Genomic DNA, 24,531 nt, shown 5'->3' on the forward strand with positions numbered 1-24,531 from the left:
TCGGATGTGACCCATGATAGCTCAGTAATCAATTGGTTTCCCATAGTAAGGGGAACAAGGACTATTTCTAACAGGAACTCAATGACTGGCTCTTTGACCTCCCCACCTCCCAAGGGAGGAGCAGTACTGTTAGGCCACAGAGGAGGACTCTGCAGCCAGTCCTGAAAATACCTGACAAAACGGAGTCATATGAAAGGGGAGGAGGTCCTCCCCTATCAGTGGACTTGGAAAGGGGCAGGGAGGAGACGAGGGAGGGAGGGTGGGCCTGGGGAGGGAATGAGGGATACAGTTGGGATACAGAATTAACAAAATGTAACTAATGAGAAAAATAAAATTTAAAAAAAAGAAAAAAAAAGAAGCAAAGTCATTGGAAAAGCCACTTCCCAACTGTCTGCGATGGGTGGGGTGAAGGGAGGAGTGTTTACATGGTTCCATGGTTCCATGGTTACTTGGGAGTGGTCCACCTCCCATCACCCACCTTCATGGCAAGAGCATGCAGCTGTTCCCCTTCTCCACTCTCCCAGGGGCCCAGCAAACCCAGTGCTTCTGTGCTTTGTTTCACCTTCGAAGACCCCTCATCTCTCTCTGAATTCCACCTGCTCAGCGTCCCTAAAAACCTGACGTTTTCCCTTGTCAGCCACAAACAGGACTGAGTTTCCAGAAGTGTGGCCAACGGAGGAGGTAGACTCTTATAAAAGTGATGGATTATCCTGTGGGTGTGACCAATTCGTGCTTCAGAAAAGGGCCACGGAAGGAGCTCTTCGTGGAAAACATGGAAACCGTTTCCTACATCTCAATGGCATGAAACAAAGCAATTTTCTCTGCCCGGTGCCTTCAACACAAAGGTCTAGGCGATGCAGTCCATGCACAGGACATTAGAACATGCCCATCAGTTAGTTTTTCCATGATAATGCTCTGTAGGACATAATCCCCCAAGTCTCAGAGCCTCACAGTGAAAGCCTTTCTTTCCAATCAGGGCTTTGCAGGTTCTCTGGGGTTGGCTGCACTGAGCTAAGCATGAGTTCGGGCTGCTGCTTGAGTCTCTCCCTTCTACAACTGTGGCTCATCCAGGTGATCTCATGCAGAGAGGAGAAGCACAAGAATGCAGACACATGAAGCCCAAGCCTGGGCACACTCTCACCTCCATGTACTGTTCCCAAGGTGAGAAGGGATACACCACCCTGGAGAGAAAGAAAGGGGGCAGGGGACACTGAGTGATTATTTACTCAATAATAATCCAATCTGGAGCTAGGGAGCATTCAGCCAAGTAAACAAAAGGACCCGAGTTTGGTTCCTAGCACCCAAGCAAAGAGGCCAGGCATGATGGCGCACGATGGCATAGGTACATCCACAACCGCAGTAGTGAGGAGGCAGACAGAATGATCCCAGAGCTCATCAGCAGCCAGTGTAGCTTAATCAGTGATCCCCGGTTCCCAGTGAGAGACACTGCCTCAAAACACAGTGTAGGCAACTACTGCAAACAGTATCTAAAGTTTACTTCTGCCCCCCCACATGCACATACATGTGTGAACACACACACACACATGAACACACATACACACACCAAATGACCCAGTCTGCTAAAGTTGCCAGAGGTGTGTTTGTGTGTAGATTTGGGGGGTAGGGGACCCTCTAAAAGACAAGAAGTAATAAACCTTTGAGGTGGGACCGTCTGTTCTTCCTACTTTCCCCTGCTGATTGAAACTACCCTCCAAAGACATTTCAGAATCATTTTTGGATGTGCAGACATTTCAATCTGATAGTAACTTCAAAGGTCATCTAGCCCCAAAGCCTCGCAAAAGGAAATTCCCAGTATCGCCTCCACTGATGAGGAGATCACTTCCTTTAAGGTCTGCTACACACACACACACACACACACACACACACACACACCACACACACCACACACACACACACACACACACACACACACACACAACATCATCTCTTTCTACAATATGGCAGTGCCCCAGCATCCTTCTGGCAGCTGTTAGGGATCCCAAGCCTTCTGTCTAGTTATCCTTGCCAACTGGACACAGCCTAGAGTCATCTAAGAGGAAAGCATAAATCAGATTGGCTTTCGGGCCTATCTGTGGGGAGAGGTCTTGACTGCTAATTGATGTAGGAGGGCCCAGCCCACAGTGGGTGACATCATCCCTGGGCAGGTGGTCCTGAGCTGTATAACAAAGCCAGCTAAGCATGAACCCATGATTGAGCCAGCAAGCTGAGTCCCTCTATGGTTTCTGCTCCAACTTCCTGTTCGGATTCCCCTCCACCATGGAGGGGAATCCTTTCTTCCCATAAGCTGCTTTTTTTAAATTTTTTTGTCAGTATTTTATCACAGCAACACCAAGGACACTGAGACACTTCCCGCCCACCAAGTGAGAAATATAATGCTGAGTTGCTTTTCCTTAAAGCCCTGGTTTCCAGCCACCATGTTTCCTACACTGTGTAATTCTGTTGTTGTGTTAATATGACAAGAGCCTATGTCTGTGCCCCGTGCTCCAAAACACCAGTCAGCAAGTGACGTCACAGAGCACAAAACATTCTTATACACACTGCTCAGCTACTTAGCTGTTTCCCATCTATGAACTATTGTATAAGTTGCTCCCCACTGGGTTTGGGACACAGCAGCAAATATATCTAACGTGGCCCAGCTCACGTGAAGGCTACTTGGAGACACAGATGTGTGTGTGTGTGTGTGTGTGTGTGTGTGTGTGTGTGTGTGTGTGTGTAATATGGAAAGGTGAACACCATATCCAGGGTAGACTTCTCTAAAGGGGCAACACCTGGGCTGAGACCTGAAGCACAGAAAGGAAGCTGGCCAAGGGAATAACGGAGTGTAGGACATTCAAGGGCATCTAGCTGAGCAGCCCTGGGTCGTTAGTTTGGGAAAGAGCCCGGGGTTTTCAGAAACTGAAGCAGGATGAGCAGAGAGGAAGCACCGCAATGGCAAGATGGAGGTCCATAGATATGGCCGGCTGTGGAAGGAGCCCAGAGCTTATTCTGCACAATAGAAAGACCCTGGTGCAGTTGAAGTAGGGAAGGGTATGACATCACCTAGATCCAAAGCAATCTCCCACGTTTTCTGTCCATGCTGCATCTGTGAAGAGAAAGCCTAGCCAAAGGATCTGATAAACTAGGCCCCATTAATCCATCCTGCTATCCAGCAAGCTCTGCCTTTCCCCCAGGACATACATGGCAGCCACACTTGCTCCATGGCTTTATACAAACTAAGAGACCGCATAAATATAAAGCAATGAGCAACAGCACCCCCAGGAGAGAGAGAGAGTATAACAGTCTGACAGGAGAACTGAAAGGCAGAGCCTTCAGGGGCTATGATTGTTTTTCAGGGCCAAGCAGTTCCTCTTCTCAAATGGCCAGCCCACCCAGAAGCTGGGAATAAATCTTAGGTGACAAGAACTGGGTGTGCAAAGGTGCACACTCAGGAACCCCATAAGGAGAGCATCTGTCCTGGTGGGCCACACACAGCTGCTGCCTCTTCCCATATGGTCTTGCCCTGTCCAGGAGGTCCAGCTTTATGACATGCTTCTCATCCCAGGCCATCTATATATCAGTCAAGACGGCCTGCTTGGTGGCCTAGGGCTATACAAAGATGTCAGTGATTCGAACTTCTCCCCCACTGTGACTACCACTGCCACTGTCATCACTGACCACTTTGTGAGCCTTGATGATATGGGGAGGATGTGTGAAGTCAACTGTCTTTAAGGTTCAGACCATTAGCCAAAGAGACTTGACTGAAAGAAGAACGATCAGTGCAAATAAAACAGGCTCTGACTCACTGAGCATAGTTACAGCCTCAGTGTTATCACAACTAGGAGGGACCCTAGATAGACGAGGACACTCCAGGAGCCTTGAGAAGTCCAGATGACAGCTATGGATGCAGATAGGGAACAGGCAGATGTATACAGATAGATGTAGACATATAGATACAGGTGATAAAGCCATGGATTAGGCAGATGTAGATACAGATTTAGAATGATAGATTGATAGATAGATGATAGAGATAGATAGATAGATAGATAGATAGATAGATAGATAGATAGATAGATAGATAGATAGATGAATGGATACCTTCCTTAATTGTCTTTTGTTGTTGATGATGGAATATGGCCTGTCTCAAGAATCAAGGAACTCTGGGAAATGGCTATCATAACCGGGAACCACATCAAAGGACAGCCACAGCTCTTGCAGAGGGCCTGTGTAGCAGCAGGACATTGGTGCCACTCCATTCCTTCCTTTGACGCCTGTCCTGCCCAGGTCAAAGTGGCTCTGTCACAGCATCAGATCACATCACTCCCTATTTGTCACTTTGGTTATGGACCATCTCTCCAGCCCATCACTCCCTCCTGACCTTGGTTCACAGATGTACAGAGTTCAGGGAACCAAACCCAAATCGCTGAGGTAGCATTCCCATCAGTCCACTCCATCATGTTCTTCAAAGGGGGGAAACGAGTTTCCAGTGTGTGTGTGTGTGTGTGTGTGTGTGTGTTAGATATATAACAAAGTAAAAATATTCTACACAGCAATATAACCAAAAAGTACGGATATATGCACGTTACATAGAGTAGATAGATGAAAGGCATTTCTAAGTTTCCATTTTGCGTGCATCCGTCTGCTTCCACATTCATGGGGACCTTCTATACTAGGCAGAGCATAGAATCTATGTGTCCAGATACTGTCTGGTTCATACAACTGATCTGACGTTTCTTTATTCTATTTTTTTCTGTGTATCTGTTTTCTCATTCTTTGTGTGAACATATGATGACAGTGTATCAAAGGGAAGAAGAAGGGACAGCTTCAAAGCTGGCCTTCTTGGCCTGGGGTGAACTCTGTCCCCATTTCCCCTGCCCCTTCTCCCAAGCTCCTGCACTCAGCAAAGCCCTTTTGAGGGAAACCTTCAGTCTTCTGCTGGTGCGTCATAGCCTCGGTTTCCATCTCCATTATTCTCCGCTGATCTCGGTGTCTGTTCATTGCTCACAAGATGCCGCCTCCCCTCCTAGGCTCTAGGAACTCTCAGATCTAGGGTTGGACAGCTGTGCAGGGCCCCATGGTCTCACAGAGGCAACGGTGCTCTTTGGTTCACCCAGCAGTGGAGAGGCAGCAAAGGTGCTAACTGGAATTTCTGCTCAGTGAGTTGATCCCGATGATAAATAAGTTCTTTTCTCCAAAGACCTGATATCTGTCTGCTCATTCCAATACACAAAATTGTTCGTTTAAGAAAACCTCCATATTGACATGAAGTAGGTAGGGACAGTAACCCCATTTTGCAGACTGGAGAAGCAAGGTGTAGAAGGGGACTAGAGCTTGTGAGCATGGGCAGTGCAAGTGTCCATGGAAAGCATCCTACTTAGCAATTGTAGTCCCATGCTGAGCGAAGGACCAGAGCCCTCCTCTAGGTCCCCAGGGATCTGTATTGAATATAGGGAGCTCTGTGGCCACCTACCTTCTCTCTGAACTCCTTGGGGATCAGTCCGAGTATCAATCCTTCCCTCTTCTCTGTCCTCCTAGGACCTAGAAGAGCAAGAAAAGGGACCCTTGACATGTAGATCATCAGAATGCTTGCAAAACATTTTCTCTACTGCAGGATCTCCCACTTGCCCAAGTGAGGTTTCCAGGCCATCTTCTGTTCTGCCTCCAACTGTCAGAGCTCCCAGCCTCCAGGTAACCATGGTAATCACCAGCATTCACAACAGCAGTGACAGGAGCCTCAGCAGGCCCATTCTGACCTGCTCTGTGCAGATGGGGTACCTTCTTCCTGAAGCTTCTGTGGAGAGCGGTGGGTAGGCACACATCCAGCATCTATCCCTTCATACACCTGCTGCCTCTGTTCAGTAGCTGCTGAGTGAATCTGTCTCCCAGACTCAAGAGCCAGTGCAGGAAGGGGAGGGTGGGCCTTGAGCCTCCTGCTGTTAGAGTAGGGCTTGGCTCATAAGAGAGCTAGGATGTGGTCCAAGAACAGAGAGGGCATGTAGGTGGTAGCCTAGAACGAAGGGTTTTGCTCTGAACACCCACCATTTCCAGTCTTATCCATGCTTCCAGAAGGAGCCAAGCACATAGGAGGCTAGTGCAACTGAGTGAGTGGGAGGCCTATCATGCCCAAGAGACAAGGCCGCCCACTAGCTATCCTATGTTCCCCTTACACAAAGCAGAGCACACCGGCACACCATGGGTGCTTGCCCCACACCCGACTTCCGTGCCATCAGCAACACTGGCCGCCCTCTTCAGTTTCTTCAGTCTGTTCTCCAAGCTTTTTCCAAGTTCTCTCACACTGGCAGGACATCTACCAGCCTGGCCTCACTTTGCCTCTGTCTTCTCCCTTCCTAGTAGGCACTCCAGGCAGCCCAAACTCAAGGCCCACAAAATAGGGGTGGGAATGCTCTGACAACCCTGCCAGAAACTAAGGATTTCCAGGCCCAGTTTCTTCGGAGACATCTTTAAATGGAAAGCGCAAATGGGAAGAGAGGGGGTTCCTTAAGAACGTTCCCTCCCCTGCTGCCAAAGCCCTGGTTTCTTGCTAGTCTGCTTCGCTGCCCCAGAGCCCAGTGCGGGTGCTCTAGAACGCCTCAATGCTCCCTCTAGCGGCGAATGTCTTGCACAGAGTCTGCAACAGCTCTCCCTGCCAGGACCTCGCAAGGCTACTGTACAAGCATTTGCAAAAACAGGCCCCTTCAGCTAGATCCCCTAGCCTGGGAGAAAGATCCACTCTATTCTACCATGATCAGGCAAGACAGGAACGAGGAAGACTGCTCAGCCTGCCTCAAACTGAGGTGTCCAGCAAATGCAAACACTTGAGCTGCCTCACCAAGCCAACTTGGTGAGTCTGCTTGCTTGCTTATTTGTTTGCTTTAACCAACACTAACTTCCCAGGATGTTCTCCTGGAAAAGGAGCCAGATCCCAGACTTCTGGCACCTCTAGGTGATCGCTGTGTGCCCCACCCTCAACCCTGGAGAGGCTCATATCTACACCTCCATCACCCACAGAGCAGATGTCGGCTGAAGTCATCTAAGAATTCTTTTGGTGTATTTGCTTAGACTAAAGATGTTTCTGAGCACACATTCTACTCTTGTAGACCCTCCAGAATGCCCAGTTTGTGCCCACTGAGCAACACCCTATTTCTACCCCTTACACACCTCTTTGCCACACTGCTGGCCACACACCAGCTCGGCTCTTGAAAGATAACCACCCCACCTGACTCATCTCTGGATCACGGGTTCCAAAATATTTAAATGTAAGATGAAAGGGAGGAGAGAGGGAAAGAGGAAGGGGTGATCAGTTACCCACATCTAATCAGAGTTGGCGTTTGACATAAAGCCCCCCTCGCTGCCTGTTCAGTCATGCTGTCATCTGAGAGCCAGCCTGCTCTCACTTTAATTCAATAAATTAATTAATTCGAACAGCTTTATTGAAATATAATTCACATACCATTAGAATTCACCCACCGAAAACATAACTCTGTAGTTTTTAGTATATGCAAAAAGTTGAGCATCCATCATCACCATCCATTTTAGAACATTTTCATTACTCCAAATAGAAATGCCACATCCATTAGCAGTCATTCCAAGTTCCTTCCAAACCCCACAGCTCAAGGCTACAAGTAATCTACTTTCTGTCTACTTCTGACTGGCATCCTACATGGCTAACTTCTTTCTCAGCATGTTTCGGGGTCCATTAATACTGTGATAGGTATCAGCATTTCCTTTTTAATTGTGAAATGATACTTGGTTGTGTAGATTCTACATTATATACATATAATTCATGCATTCATCCATTGATATATGACTGGGTTACATCTACTTTGGGCTATATTGTGAGTGAGCCAAATGAATATATGCAATGATGAATAATCAAAATTAGTATTTTTATGGTATTAAGAACACATGCTCTCCTTTCTCCCACCAAGAATAAGAGGCAGTCTACCATAAAAGATGATCATGATATGGTAAAATATAACAGCATTGCAGAACATCTGTATTTAATTTTGAATTTTCTGTATAAGGCAAAATGTAAAGTATTTTCAGATAACATCTATTTCAAACAGGAAAACTGTGTGCTAATTTTCGCATGACAATTGAGTCCATGTTTATGCTTAAACAGCTGAGAAAAAAACAGAATAAGCATAAGAAATTTTAGTGACAAACTTGCCCATTGTCACCACTGTGGGGCTGGAGCCACATCTAGAATTAGGGCAGCAAAGCTGTCTTGTGTTTCCCCTCAATCTTAGCACCTCTTCCCAACTGTCACCATCACCTGCTTGTTTCAATTCATGGGCTCAAAATTGGTGACACTGAAGGAGACACACACAGCATTACCCTCATGGTGGGTCTCATGGCCCAGGCAGGGAGCCAGGCCATGGGGAATTGGACAAGCATGTCTTTCCACAATGTGGAGCACAGTGAGTAATATACAAGGAAGCTGTGCCTGGTCTATCACAGTGGACAGAGAAGAAACTCCCAGGGAGTGGCCGGACAGACCTAAGAAAGATATATATTGCCAGGGAAAGAATGGTGCTCACTGCAGAGAAGGCCACAAGCAGGCAAATGCAGTTCAAACAGATGGAAGCCATTGGAATGTAGTTTAGGGCTAAGGATGTTTGCCTAGCAGGCATGAGGCCCTGCAATCCAATCTCCGGCCTAGTAAAGGGAGTTGGGGTAGTGTAGCCAAGAACAGGATGGAGCCACTGCAGAGGGAAAGTAGGAGGAAGGAAGCACAGGACAGAGTCCCAGAGATACTCAAGAGCCTTGCATATCTGGACACAGAGTTCAGATATTATTCTAAGTGTAGCAGGAATTCAGTGATGAGTTTTGACAAGGTGAGTGTTCTGGTCCAACTTCAGTTTTAAGAAGACTTCCATGTTGAGAATGAACCAGAGAGTGGATTCTGGAAGCAGAATCAACAGGACTTCCAGGTGTGTTGGCATACACCTGTAATCTCAGCACTTGGGAGGTGGAGGCAGGAGGAGGCCATCTTCAGCTACAATACGAAATTTGAGGCCCAACTGAGATGCGTGAGAAGTCATCCCAATTTAAAAAAAAGAGAGAAAAAAAGAAAGAAAGAAATGAGAAAAGAAAAAAGTATTATTAGCAAAGGGATTGGCTGATGAGTGGGCTATCAGGTCAAAGGCAATAGGGTAGAAACAGGAGGGAAAGGTCCCAGTAGGCTTCTAGATCCTGGCTCATGGGAGCAGGACCTCCTGAGATGGAAAGATAGGAAGAGAGATGATTTGATGAAATATCCAGAGCTCTCTTAAAAAAGACAGTTGCTTTAAGATCTTGTGCAGCAACCACTCAGAGACTCCAAGCATGTGGCTACATGCAGGAGACTAGAGAACCAAGAGGAAGCCCTCCTGGAGAGGAAACTTGAGGCAGGGGGAGTGGGTGGGGAGAGTAAGAATGAGGCAAACATTTTTTAGGCCTGGGTACAGATGAGATTTTTTTTTTTTTTTTTTGAGGCTAGATCACTGAAGTTCCTGAAGCTTTTTCTTCAGAATATGTTCTATATTTTATCTTCCAGGTGCCAAAGCAATAAGTCACTTCCATGCATTTGATGACGGGGATGGGGGCGGCTCATAGGTGAGCCTGGCTGTTGGATGCCATGTAAATTTCACAGTAAGTGTTTCTTCAGCCAGTCATGAGTATCTTTCAATACAAGGCACATAAAACATTCACGTTCCCTGGCCAGATGATAGTAAAATGGGGACTTGGCAGCTGGCCTGACTCCAGACAGCATGTAGGCTAGTCCCCAACATGGTGGGGAGGGGGGAAATGTCCTATCACAGTTAGATGGCATTTCAACAGGTTACCACAGCAACAGGGAAGTTATCACAACACAACCATGGCTAACCAGCAGTGAGGATCAGGATGACACATTTGAGACAGTGAGGAAACAAGAGACTAAAATTCCATGCGTCCATACTCCATCATGAAAGAGAAAATGGGTCCAGCCAGATCTGACCACAGGCTCATCACCACTACCACCTCTGCCATCATCATTGTCGTTATTAATCTTGCGACAGAAGAGATGTGCTGCATTTTTTACATTCTGTGGGGAAACCCCAAGTCCTTATTTTCCAAAGGAATCATTCCCCCTGGCTCCTGAAGAAAGATGGTATACTATTATATTTCTGAGACACAGTCACAGTCCTTTCATTATTTTCCCAGAAAATCTGGGTGAAAAGATCCCTTAAGAATCTCAGTCCAGAGATTAAACAACTGTACCTTTACTGTCTACAAGCAGGATGACCCAGCCACCTCTCAGCCACAGGTTCCCTGCATGGGAGGGAGTAAGCACATGCTGAGCTGGGGGGAAAAATAAAAGAATTAGCTGGGTCACGTTTCAATCCAGCTTTGTCCAATCAGTCCTTGAATGATGAGGGTGATTCAGATATAAACGAACTAGTGTCAGCTGGGTTTTAGTTTATGGAGGGGAAAAAAGACGTCATCCATCACCCAGTTGTCAGTTATTGATCACCACGATGGACCGAGACCCAAAGGTGGATGACACAGGAATGGGGAAGAGAGAAATGTGATGGCCTACTCATCAGGAAATCAAAGAACACTAGAGGTGAAGGCATGGCCCAGGTCCTGGGAAGAGCCGGCAGTGGAGCCCAGTCCGTGCACTGAAGCCCTTCTGCATCCAGAATGGTAGTTCACTGGGGGACAGAGATTACATCTTCCAGAATAGTCGAGGCAGCCCTGAGCAGAGAACAGCTAGATTTAAGAGGCATCTTTAAGATGCACTCAGAAAATCATAGGCAGCTCCCCACCAGAAGGCGAGAGGTTAGAACACAGTTCCACAGCCCTTTAGCTCCACAGCTGGAAGGTGAGGCTGGGTTTGGGGAAGCATGGGTAGACACAGAAGGGAAGGGAGCCCAGAAGGCCAAGTGACAAGGAGTTACAAAAAACATCTGCATTCACACGGAATCTAATTGCTGATTTCATTCTGTGGCTTACTATGCACGTGTATGCACACACACACACCAGGAGCTCCACAATGGCCACAATGGGCCCTGTTCTAACTCCTTATTCTCCGTCCAAACCCAGGAGGGCAGCCATTGCTGGTCTGAACAGAGACGCCATTTTTTGTCAAAAGGCATGTCAGGGCTCTCTTATGCTAAACTTTGCAATTACAGGCACCAGGGATGGGGCAAATAGGTTGACAGATTCGTATTTCTATCCCAAGGTAAAACACGAACCCCTCTGCCAGCCCTGCCTCCAAATGCCCTGTGAAAACAGATTCTTATAGAGCTAATGCTTTTATACCACACACTATTCAGATTCATTTTTAAAGACCATAAAAATTTCACAGGTTACAGGGCACAGGCCACCCCCGAGGCAGTTTATTTACTGAAAGCTTGACCCAGAATGAGCAAAACTTGTTATTTTGTTTTAAAACACACACACACACACACACACACACACACACACACACACACATACACACACACACACACACACACACTTTTACAATGTTCTTGTTTGGGTGTATGCAAAGAAACATCAAAACTTAAGACAGTAAATGTAAAACCTTCTACATATGTCAAAATTCTATCCAGCATACTCACAAGCACAATTTTAGACAGACGTAATGTAATTTCTACATTAAGTGGGCTAGGACCACAAAGAAACTGGGGCTGGAAGGGCAGTCTGTAGCCTTGGTTTATTCATAACATTTGTCTGGAAGGCCTTCTGTGAACATGTGAAAAGGGGGATGTCTCAGCCAGCCAGGGCTGGGGTTATATGAAACACACTCAAAGGTGACCAAATGACCATGGCCAAGGGACCCTCCATCCATGCTGTCACTGACAACCACAAAATACCATGGCATTTGGGAAATGACATAGGGAACAAAAGGGAATTACATTTTGGAAATTAAATTTCACTAAACCAGTTTCTGGTTTCCTTTTTTCTTTTTTTTTTTTCTCTCTCTCTGTATCCCTTCTGCTAGTCTAGATTGAAAAGCTTGTTGCCTAGTGAAAGTAGAGGGAGGCATGGAAGGTCACAGACACATAAGCAGAATGTGGCATAGAGGCACCCCAAGTGAACTGAAAAATGAAAGTGAGTGTCCTTGCCATGATAGCAGAGCCAGGAAAAGAAGAAAGGCAAAGAATTCCCAGGTCCTTCTGGCATGTGGAACCTCTAGGGTAGTGTGAATTTGACAGTCAGCCTGACAGCTTCACCAGGAAATCCCAGCAAACAACAGGGGAGCTCCTGAACTACTGGTCACAGCCTAGGAAAATCAGATGGTCCTCAGAAAAACAGGTGGCCACCATGGTAGAGAATGGTAAATCAGAAGTGGCTAGGGGAGTTTTCTAAGCGGCCAAAAACACCACCTCTTCATCGTCTCCTATGTTCAGTACTAGGTAGGAACAGAGAAGTTACCTGACACCAAGGGACTTGAGATCATTCCCCAGGCTCATCTTCGGTCAAGAAAATAGGCCACAAGTTTTCCATCAGCTGTGGCCAAAGCAATCCAACAAAAGAGGTGGACGCAGATGCCCGGACAAGTATGGACAGCACAGTAAGTGGAGTAGATGACCTCGAAAAAGAGGGATGTGGACATGTCTTCAGCCCTGACATCTTTTTAGGAAAGGCAAGCAGAGGAGGTGAGGAAAAGCAGGAGCCTGCTTGAGGAGGCAGGCACAGACCAAAGTGGGGTGTGAATTGTCACTGACTTACCCTTTCTCTGGGGAGCTCTGAACTAGAAGAAATCTGGTTAATTGGTCGGGGTGGTGACTATGATAGGCACTGTGGGCATCTTGCATATCACGGGCATTTTTCCTACTGTCCCAAGAAAGAAAGATCAAACCAGTTCCAGAAAAATGTCCTAAAGCTTCGTTTTCTTGCATGCGTCATATTTCACTTGAATTTCAGCCCTTCCACTACCTACAATAGTCTAGAGTTTCTATTATAGAAGGGTACACACCACCACAGGAGATTCAGGATTGTGCCAACTGGCAAAGTCCCTTTGGTGACAGCAGCTTTGTTGCAATGCAAGTTCAGCTTTGTTGAAAGAGAACTCTAGCATCCGCCATGGGCACAGGACAGGAAGGACCCAGTTTTTAGCAGAACGTGGCGCGAAGTCCAGCCAAGCATTCAGCACAATGAGTAATGAAGACCCAGGCTGGGAAATCAGCATAGACAACCCAAATGACAGTTGGAAAACATGCTGTGGGTTCCAAGTGAAGACAGCTGGAGGGGAGGCATCCTCCTCTACTACATATCCTCATGCAGAGTGACTTAAGTACCTGCTTCTGATACTGCGCCACCCACTGTGCAGGGCTTGACTCCTATAGAAACAAAGATAGCTCAGTCCCCAAAGAAGCCCATCCTTCCATCTCCCACAGCGCACGATGAGGAGAGATAACGGATTCAAAAGCACGGTACAAGCAGCAAACACTGCAAAGTACCGTAAAAAAGCCAGCATAATTATTAATATTAACAGTGGGTTTTTTTTCCAAGACACAGAGATGCCAGCATGCACATGTTGATGAGACCATAAAACGTTTTTCTGCCCTGGCCCTCTGCTTCTTTCACTCTCTATTCCTTTGACCTGTGAAGTCCTCAGTGAGCCATTCCAGTGTGGATTCTTTTTGATAGCAGATGAAGAGCCACCCGCCTTAGGGACAAGACCACAGGAGGCCTTTGATCCAGACAGTTGGACCTAAATAGAACACTCCTGGGCTAGTATGGGAAAGCCTGGGCAAGTAGCATGATAACCTCAGCAAACACTGCCTGTGGCTACCCCATCAACATGAGGATGAACCTTATCTCTGCAGTTTACTGAGGATAGCACCTCTCAACCCACGAGTATGCATGCCAGGCCTTCAGGTACATACACACACCACAGATAGCACAGAGGTGATACAGGGCTAAGGGACACGGGTAACAGCTCTGGTTCTTAACTACCAGAAATTAACATGCGACCTCAGATAAGTCCCCTCCATTCTTTGGACTTCAGTGTCTTTATCCATAAACTTAAGAAAGGTGAGCAAAAGAATTGTTCCGGTGTGAACCCATATCCTAGGATCTCATCTATGCCCCTAATCTCCTGGGTAATGCAAACAAAACAAAAGCCAGCAAAATAATCTCAACAATTCAGGAAAAAAAAAAAAAAAAAAAAAAAGAGCAGCTCTCCTCTTAATGAGATTCCAATGAGGTTAAAGCTGGCTTTTATTAGATTCTGCAATTGTTTAATGCTATTAGAATATTGTTTGCAGAATGATTAAAATTATGAATAAAATGTAAATAAATGATTCATTGAAATCCGAATCCAAAGAGGCGAGAAAGCCACTGAGGACCTGGAGTGCAGTCTATTAGGGAAGGCAAGAGGATGGTGGGCCCAGAGCATGCAGGGCTGGCTCATGAAACTCACCTGCAGCCTCAGGAAGGGACACAAAGAGGAGGAGGAAGATCTGGGCCCTTTCCAAGATTTTTTTCAGAACTTACAACACAATGCTAAATCACACTTGGCATATTTTGAGCCTTTGATGATTAGAAATCGTCAAAGTTGATAATATTGTGCACACACACATACCTCTGAGACTCTTTGGAAATTTTGGTCTTAAAATATGGAAGAATTAACTAAGCCCTCGACTTCAGTTGCTACCTAGAGTCAGCCACAAGAAGCCATCATCTAAGGTCCACAATGTGATGAGTGCTGAATAGAGGTTAACAAAGAAGAAGAGGAAGAGCAAGTGGAAGAAGGAGAAGAAAAGAATAGGAGGAGGAAGCAGGGAAAAGGGCAGTGATTGGAGTGACCAAAATAAAATAAAAATGAAATAAAAAAAGGAACAAGAAGATCTAGCCCAGCCCAGATTAGGAGCAAATGGTCTTTCTTGGAGGAAGTGACAGTTTGACCAAGCAAAGTAGGAAGAATCTTCATGCCTCCACTCTACACAGGCCAGGGCAGCCATTAACTGGCTGCCCAGAAAGCCCTCCAGTGATACAGCTTTAATTTGGTCACTCTGTGGCCTCCTAGCAACCTTCTATATTCAAGATTTGGGCTCCAGCCCTTCTTGCTTTGTTTCCAGTTTCACTTAATGCCCACCTGTCTCATTGCAGGGCTCCACCCCTGGGAGCTGCTTTTAAAAATAAATTTTCGATATTAGTTTGTTTCCTGGGCATTTGTCTCTTTATCTACTAGCAACTCCTTTCATTATATATGAGTCTATGAAGCAGGTAACATCATCTTCGCTGAATCTGGGCATATCAGGAGTCATGTGAGCTGGATTAACTGAGTGCCCCTCTATGAAAGAGAAAACTGAGGTGCCTATATATAGTATTACATATGTATAGCATTCCTTGCACTGACTGACTTAGCTAACTCTGAGTCCCCTAACTCCATCTGTTTCAACACACCTTAGTCTAAGAATCTGAGCCTGTCTTGCCCACATAGCTGTGAGCTCTACTAGGGATATAGCTTGTCCACAGCTGTATCCCTTAGCACAATGTTCAGCTAGAGTGGTCATCCTTGTCTCAATAAACATTTGTTGGATGAAGGAATAATACTGTTTATCTCAGGAGGTGATAAAGAAAATGGAGGAAAATGTGTTCCGGGATGCTTATATTACATATGGATGAAAGTGAAAGATGTCGTAAAAACACTGTTTAGCTACTAAGCCAATCAGAATCTAAACAAGAAAGCATCAGTCCTCTGATTGCTCAAACAGATCGTGCTGAACAGTGCTGATGGCTATTACTCAAGAGAAGAAGTTGGGGGAAGAACAGAGGCCCCAGATGGCCTGTCGATGAGCAGAGTCCCAGTCTATTGGCATCTTCAGGCTGGAGGACCAAGAAAAGCCACGGGGTTGCTTGAGCTGGGATTCAGATCAGCCGGTAATGCTTAGAATGTTACTAGTCCATGTTGGAAGAGACAGGGGCATGGACATTGCAGCTTTTGCTGAGGACTGGGTTCAAGGGAATGGGGAAGGAGGAAGATACACTGACTTCCCACTACTTCTTGGCCCCCATCTCTTTCCATCACTCCTTAGCTAAATCCAGCCAAGAACCACTAACAGTCAGCACTGATCTTCCAACTTCCTGCAATGTGGAACTGAGAAGGGGGAAAGAATGAACATCTCCAAAGCAGCACCAAGGCTAACTCTGAATCCAAGACTTGAACTTTGGTCAGTATTTGGGGGGAGGGGGGCTTCTTATAACACAATATATAAGCGACATCAAGGGGAAGATTCTTTGAACCAACTTGGAAGTAGACACTTCTAGACATAAAATTCCCATCCAAACTGGTTGAATGATGAAGGTTGGGGACCAGATGCTGCATGAGGTGTTTGTCAACATTCTCACAGTAGTTCCTGTGAGATCCTCTGCCATGTCATGTATCCCCTTTCTCCACTGATAACAGACTCCACTGTCACAAGGCTGGCCAATCTAAGGGAATAAGTTCTGTGGCCCTAAGAACCATTAAATTGTCCTGTTGTTTCACCAAGCTTCTTCCACCCAAATAATAAAATACAGATTAATCAACAGAGCCAGAGAGACCCCAGGAGTATGCCTCATTGTTCCACCTCATCTCCATCACCCCTATTTCCAGCGAAGATACTGACAGTCAGGGACCACAAAGAGCTTGACTGTGATCAAGAAGAAGCAGAACACTGAGTCAACACAGAGGAGGAAGGAGGCTATGTGTGTATTTTGTGTGTTTGTGTGTGTGCACATGTTTCAAACTAAATGCTTGATGGTACTATAAACAAAAAGACTGCAGACTCCACAGAGAGTTGTATAAAAGGTGTTAGAGGAAACTGAGTGATCTGGTGAGGAGCAATCATACTTGGTGCATCAATCTCGATAAAAAAATAAAAATAAAAATAAAGTACTTGCAAACCCCATTCAGCAGTGCTTACCAAGATGTTTTGATGGCACCGAAAATACCAGAAGACCTTGCTAGCCCCCTACTGAGGATGCCTCCCATAGATTCAGGAGATACAGCTGAATGGGTAATGGCCTCAGGACATGTCCTGAAAACCACTTTAAAAAATAAATCTCTGGAGACTTTGCTTTCTGTCTATGACAGAGGAGCTGTGTCAGGTTAACTGTCCTGCAGAGAACAACTATAAAAGCTAAATATATTGCAGAAAACAGCTGTTAGGAGTCATCAGAGAGCCATAAAAGCAAGCAGGACTTTAGGGACCAAGATACTAAAGAGAAGGAAAGCACAGTGAGAGAGCCTTCCATTTCCTTCACAGCTTCCCCTCCAGTTCCAAATGGGTGTCATGAGACTGAGGGAAATGTTGGGCTAGAACCTCAGCAGCCATGCCAACCTGAGCAGACCAAACCTAGAGCTCAAAGCCACTAAGAGGACCCTGACTCTGGAGAAAGAGACCATGCAACTGCCTTCGATTTCCTCTCAAAGAATCTTCTGACTCCTGAACATGGCATATGAAAGAAGGAAGCCAGGAAAACCATCAGCAAGAAGCTTCTGGAAGGCTGGGAAGGCAGGATTAGAAGTACTCTCACATTGATGGGACGAAAGCTGAGAACACACCAGGACAGACACTGGCGAGTGACCGAGACTTATAGTGGAGACAGCAGAAGGGTTGTGTGCCAAAGGAAGAGACAAGCCAAAGGAAGAGCAGCCCAGGCCCACACAGCCCGAAGTCCAGTCTCAAAAATCTCCATTCTTGATGATCAAGGTGGTCTATCGATTCTTTACCTCCTGCTAGGAAAAAGAAAAGAGGAGGAAAATAGCCCTCTGTGAAGGAAGGCAGCATCCAGAGGCTCAACACTTTTTCATTCACAATGCTTAATTTTCAGTAAGGCATTACCCAGCATGCCAGGAGACATAAAGCCAAAGTGTGTTAAAAAAAAAAAAAACACTAGAAAGAGACACATAGTTGTACTGTCAAATGCTTTGCATGTCTATGATTGGTAAACAGTTTAATTTGTTAATATTGATAAATATTTTTATGCAAACCAAATGAAAAGATGGAGAAGAGAAATATGAGTTCTGAAGCTGAGGAAAAAAAATAAGGATTATTTTACTGAATCCTAGCTAAGGATTCAGTAAATGTGTTTAACAGCAGAAGTCGGGCTTCTAAACCGGAAATTAGGTCAGTAGAAAAACAGCTAGATGGAAGGAGAAGATAAAAGAGGAAATCTGCACATACAGAAATGGAGAGAGGGAGAAAGGGAATGGGGGACAAAGAAGGTGAGGGATGAAGGGGGAAAGAGGAGGAGAAGAGGGAGAGAATGGGAGGGGCAGGGAGGGAGAGAGAGAGAGAAAAGCGAGATAGATAGATAGACTCCAGCAGGATAGAGGTAACGGTGCAGTCACAGTATTGAAGAAAGGCCAAGAATGGCATCAATCTACAAGTTCAAGGAGCTCTAAGAAAACCCAAACACATACAAAGAGGGCTTTCCAGAGACATGGTGTGGCGTGCGCCACCCCCAAGAATAAAGACAAAGGAGTGTCTACATGTATAGGGGAGGGGTCCTGGAAGTAGTAGTGGTCTTACTCAACACAGGCAACAGGGTAGGGGGAAGAAGGACTTTTAGAGCCAGTGAAAATACCCTCAATAAGAGCACAGCTGGGCACAGTGGCACACACCTTTAACCCCAGTCCAAACCAGCAGAGGCAGGCAGATCTCTGGGAGTTCAGGCTGGCTTGGTCTACAAAGCCAGTTCTAGGCAATCTACTCCACCACCACCAAGGTTACTTTTTTATTTATTGTTTTCAAGGAAATAAAGGCAGAGAAATGTGTTACCAACATTTTACACACTGGGGGAAGAAGGCAAGAAAATAGAAAGCAGGCTTTGGAGGAAGAAAACATTTGGCAGAAACAGGAGCAGCTACAGGAGAGGATAATGAGGGTGGATACACTATCGAAATGCATGAAATGCATCTAGGAACTAAAGAATAATTTTTAAACTGTACTTTTATTTTATTTTATTTTTTAAAAAGAAACTCTAAAGAAGTTATTCAGGAAAAAAAAATTATCCCAATTTGAATAGTGAAGCAGAGAGCAGCAGTGAGAGCCAAAATAGTAAACTTGAGAATGAGGGTAATTGAGTATAGACTATTTAAAACAGCAATGTCTTGGAGTATCTTAAATACGTAAAGAAGTAACGTGCATGACCAAAATAGCATAACAGGAGAGTTAGGAAACAGGATTAAAGTTTACAAGGCCCATGTATTGGTTAAGAAGCATGAAATTATTAATTGAAGGGTGAATTCTGTTGAGACATATGGTGAATCTCCAGCAGAGGATGGCAGACTAACAGCAAGGCCTATAGTCTACTTGTCCAACCCGGATGCTAAGAAACACTTCTACATTTAAAAGAAAAAAAAAGGAAGGAAGGGAGGGAGGGAGGGAGGAAGGAAGGAAGGGAAGAAAGAAAGAAAGAAAGAAAGAGAGAGAGAGAGAGAGAGAGAAAGAAAGAAAGAAAGAAAGGAAGAAAGAAAGAAAGAAAGGAAGACTAGAGGAAAAGGGGTAGAAGGCAGAGGTGAAAATGGGGAAGGAGGACGAAAGCAGCCAACGTTTGCCTGTGGTCATATAAAAATATGCTTAAAAATATAAAATATATGAAGCTTAAAAATAAGGAGATGGAGTGAACTCCAAAAACATCTGGAATTTATTTGATTTGACTACACTCAGCATCCAACATACATAGATTGTCAGACCACAAAACAAACCAACAAACAAAGAACCCCAGCTACATGTTATTTCAAACACGGAGTCTAAAAAAATGTTAAGTGGAAAGATATAAAACTATATGCCATGAAGACACTAACCCAGAGAAAGCTGGCTTAGCTCTGCCGCTATCAGACAAAACAAGACTGTGAAGTAAAAAGGCAAAAAAAAAAAAAAAAAGTATTCCCGTAGATAAAGAGGAAGCGCTCACAGTGACTAAAAGCCAATTCAGCAGGGAGATTGGATCATCTGAAGCCTGTGCGTATCTAAGACATGCAAAGCAAAGGAAAGGCAAATCAATTATCATAGGTGAAGATTTCCAACACATCCTTCAGTGACTGATAGAAAAACTTACAGACAATAAGTCCAGAAAGATAAAGACTTGAATGACATGATAAACAAACTTGACCTCAATGACACTTGTAACGGTGCGCTCAACAACAATAGGGTTGCATTCTTTTCAAGTGTGTGTGGAACATCCCACAAAGGAAATTTCAAAGCAAATTTCAAAGGCCTGAACTCAAAGTATGTCCTCTGACAAGAAAGAAAATACACTAGAAATCAATAGGAAATACTTTTAAAGGCCCCAAATGCTTGAAAATGACTAAGTACTTCCAAGTAATCTATGTTTCAAAATTAGTTAATTAATTAATTAATTTTTTAATTAAAAAAGAGAAACGTCAATTGAAGTTAGAAAAACATTCTGGATTGAATAATAATGAAAAAAAAACAGCATTTGGGGGTTTGAAGAGAGGACTCAGTGTTTGTAGTACCTACGGCTGGGAAGATATTACCCAGTCTCTAATCTCAGCCCGGAAGGGTGGAGACAGGAGGAGCCCAGGGGCTTGTTGGCCAGCCTGACTAGCTAGTGAGTAAGTTCCAAGTTCAGTGAGAGAATGTATCAAAACTAATAAAAAGACACCCAACATCAACCTCTTACCTCTACGCATGTGTGTTTGGCAAGTAGCGAAAAGAACCCACAGGTTAAAACTGACACCCTTAAGCCAGGTGTGGAGGCCAACACGTGTGATCCCACACTTAGCTGAAGAAGGTGAATTGTTGAATTTGTTGCCAACCTGGGCTACATAGTGAACTCCAGACAAGCCTGGGCCACCATGTAAGATCCTATCTCAAAGCAAACAAGCAAACAAAGAACTAGGCTCCCAAACATATACTGGGAGGAGGAGGGAAGAGTAACAGAAAAGCAAGGAACTGGAAAAGAGCAGCAAATTTAAGGGCAAAAAAATTGAATGGAAATAAAGTAATAAATACATAAACAGAAAAGGAACGAGAAAAACAACATAAGACAGAAAAAGTCATCATAGTCAAAACTTGGTTCTTTAAAAACCATTAAAAGTTACAAATTCCTAGAAACACTTAGAAAAGAGATTAGGGAAACTATTGACAAAAATAACGAAAGAACCGTTGTCCCTAGAAGCATAGATAGTAAACAGTTAATAGCATTAAGAACAGCTTTCTGCCGATAACAGAGTGTGCAATTTAGGCAAAATGGACATTTCTGATATGTTGAGGTTTAAAGTTCAACGGCCTCTTAAGCTCGTGAGTTGGAACACTAGCCCCAAGCTGGGGCACTGCTTTGGAAGACTGGAAAACCTTTAGAAGACGAGACTATTTGGAAGAAGTGAGTGACTAGGGACGGATCTTGAGATTTTACAGTCCAGGCCCACTTTCCATGTGCTCTAGTTCTCCTGCAGGCACTACAGGGCCAGCTACTTCGTGTGGTCTGCCGATGTGCCTTTCCCACCATGGTGGGCTATATCCCGTCTTAAACTGTGAGTCAAAATGAACCCTGCCTCCTCCCTTCAGGAGCTCCTTGTCAGCTATTTGGCGACAACAACAAGGAAAATAACTCATGCAATTGTCCATGTGGGTTCACTGACTGTGTAATGCTATGTTGAAGAGGCCACCAAACAGGTACAAGGCTGCAGACTGCCCAAATGGCTAGAAAGAGAAGGAAGGTATGTTTCTACAACAGGATACCACACATGATAATATAAAAAACTAAGCGACTACCAGCCTGGTGAAACACTCTTAAAATTCTAGCACCCAGGAAGCAGAGGCAGAAGGATTATGTCAAGTTCAAGTCCTACCAGGTGAGTTCCAGGACAGCCAGGACTATACAAATCCTGTCTCAGGAAAACTACACAAAGAACAATTGTTCTGGGGGATAGTATCATGAGTTCCCCAGACACTGAGATTAAATAAAAACGGTCAGATTCAAAATGCCTACTGTGTGATTCTAGTTTTATACAGCAAAAAGAATGATCAGCTCTGATAGAAAACAGATGTTGGTGACCTTGTGGAGGTGATGAATTGGCAGGACATCAGAGAAGTCTTGGCTTATATTTGTTCCCTACCTTGATGTGAGTTTGTTCACAGTGCAAAAACACATTAGACATAGGCTGGAGAGATGGCCCAGAGGTTAAGAGCACTGGCTGCTCTTCCAAAGGTCCTGAGGTCAATTCCCAGCAACCACATGGTGGCTCACAACCATCTATAATGACATCTGGTGCCCTCTTCTAGAACGCAGGTTACATGCAGGCAGAATACTATATACACAGTAAACAAATAAATAAATCAATAAATCTTTTTTTGTTTAAAAAAAACAACTTTTAACAAATGCATTAAGCTGTCTCTTTAAGGTAAACCCTTTTGACTGTATGATACGTTCAGTTTTTGGTTTAAAAAGAATTAAGTCCACGACACACGTTTAGTTTGGGGTACCAGTCTCTGTCTCATTAAAGTAGACAGTAGAACAATGTCCACCCCTCCATGTCCTCACAGACAAGAGTCCAGGACATTGGAAGGGTTTCCAGCATAAAACCATGCATTTTGTTTGTGTTTTGTTCAGTTTTGTTTCTCAACTTTGATAGGAAAACCGATTCTATTTCACCTGGGAAGAGGTTTCGTATTTCATGAGCCCACAGTCTAACAACAACAGAACAAGCTGAGGAGGGACAGGGAGGAGTAGCACTCTCAGCAAGAAAGTTCTTCTGAACCTTCTCTCCCTCCCTTCCTCTCTCTGTCCTTCCCTCCCTCCATCCATCCATCCCTCCCTCTCTCCCACTAGGGTTTGAATCCAGAACTTTATGTATACCATACCAGTGCTCTACCACTGAGATACATTCCAAGCCCTCATTTTTCTTTTCAGTTTGAAGTAAGGTCTCCCTAGGTTGTTCAGACTGACCTTGAACCTGTTCTGTAGCCCAAACAAGCCTTGTACTAGCCTTGTATTTCTGATCCTCCTGCCTCAACCTTTTGAATAGCTAAGATTGCAGACTGTACCACTAAGCCCAGCTGACTGTTGGGTTTCCAAGAAGGACTGTGTACAATAGAACCCACCGAGTACCCCCAATTCAATGTTCTCCTGACTCTTGAGGGCCTGGCATTGTTCATGCTGTCAGTGGCCACTTTCACAAAGGCTCAAAATTGGGGTGCTTCTCATCAAACAAGCTCTGCGCCCATATGGTGACTTCTGGAGAAGAGGAAAATCTGACAGGAAATAAATAAATTAAGTTAAAAGGGGAAAAAAGGTAAAGCTGTTTTTACCATGGTGACGAAGATTTTCCTAGACCTACATCTCCTTCATTGACTGGAGTGGTTTTGTGGGTGTAAGTGATTTTTGAAGAGTAAATTAAAAAGACTTCTTATATGTCCCAATAGGCAACAACACAGCACTGGCTAATGGCACTTTCCATCTCTAAAATAATTACTTTTGTAATAATCTGTTTATTAATGAAGTGATCCACAAAATAGATAATGATTTCTTAAGATCTTAAGCACACAGATTCTTCTCTCTTCTGCTTCATTTCATCCCCCCCCAAAAAAAATAAAGCCTACCATTGAGTAACTACTCAAAACACACTCACAGATTTTCCTAGGTACCACCATTTTCAGTAATGTGTGCTCAAGTACAACCAGTGAGCCCACATCCACAGTGTTGTGCCCTTAAATTATTCTCTCTGATAATTGAAATGTTCTGAAAGTGGATGTGAGGGATGCTGCACATTTCTATAAATTTACTAAAATTCATTTCACTTCCTACTTAAAATGGATGGATTTTATGGTATATAAATTATAACTTAAGAAGGTATTTTGTAAAGAAAATCAATTGTATATCTTTAGAAGTTATCTCATGTTTCTCCATCTTATCACAGACACACTGACTGTCAAAATGAGATCCTTCCAGGGAATGATGGTGATCAGGAAAAAGCTGGTTAGACCTACACAGAGGAAGAGTAAAGGGTCCTGGAGGGGAGAAAGCATTGCTATTACTATTTTGCTAAATGGACATAGGCCTTCTAAATGCCTATTCTTATACCCATGGATGTAACTTTCACCCATCATCAGAGAAGCTTCTTAAGGTAGATGGCAGTTAGCACAGAAACTCACAACTGGTCAAAGCACAGAGAATTAACGACTGTCGGGTGCTCAGCCCTACATGGACTATATCATACTTTGTCCTTGCTCAAGGCTCAGGGAACATTGTAGAAGAAGGATTATAAACGAAAAGAGCTTGAGGCCCAATACCATTCCTGGCAGGAATGACAGGACTGTTGCATTCATAAAGTCACAGTAGATCTGCACGAGATCAAGCTGGTCAGCACTCTAGTTCAGGGGGAGTGGCTCACTAACCTTGAAAAGAAAGAGTCATTTTTTGAGGGTGTACCTCATGGTAGGTTTCCCATGTTCCAGTAACTGGCCCTAGACCTTGCACATAAGACAGGCACTAGTTGGGCTCAGTCAGTTTCAGAAAGAGAGATAGAGGCAAGGAAGAAGAAGAAGAAGAAGAAGAAGAAGAAGAAGAAGAAGAAGAAGAAGAAGAAGAAGAAGAAGAAGA

General features: G+C 44.5%; 1 long non-coding RNA gene across 1 annotated transcript in view; it reads right to left on the reverse strand.

Moving 5' to 3' along the window:
- Positions 1 to 895: 895 nt before the first annotated feature.
- LOC129687924 (uncharacterized) overlaps positions 896 to 24,531 on the reverse strand; it is a 41,314-nt gene continuing 17,678 nt past the window's right edge. The window contains exons 4-5 of the long non-coding RNA XR_008721843.1: positions 5,468 to 5,535; positions 896 to 1,181 (exon numbers count right to left, since the gene is read on the reverse strand). This is a non-coding gene — a long non-coding RNA (uncharacterized LOC129687924). The remainder of the gene's footprint in view (positions 1,182 to 5,467; positions 5,536 to 24,531) is intronic.

This window comes from Psammomys obesus, unplaced genomic scaffold (genome assembly GCF_907164565.1).
Source record: "Psammomys obesus unplaced genomic scaffold, mPsaObe1.curated_primary_1811, whole genome shotgun sequence".
Classification (NCBI taxonomy): domain Eukaryota; kingdom Metazoa; phylum Chordata; class Mammalia; order Rodentia; family Muridae; genus Psammomys; species Psammomys obesus.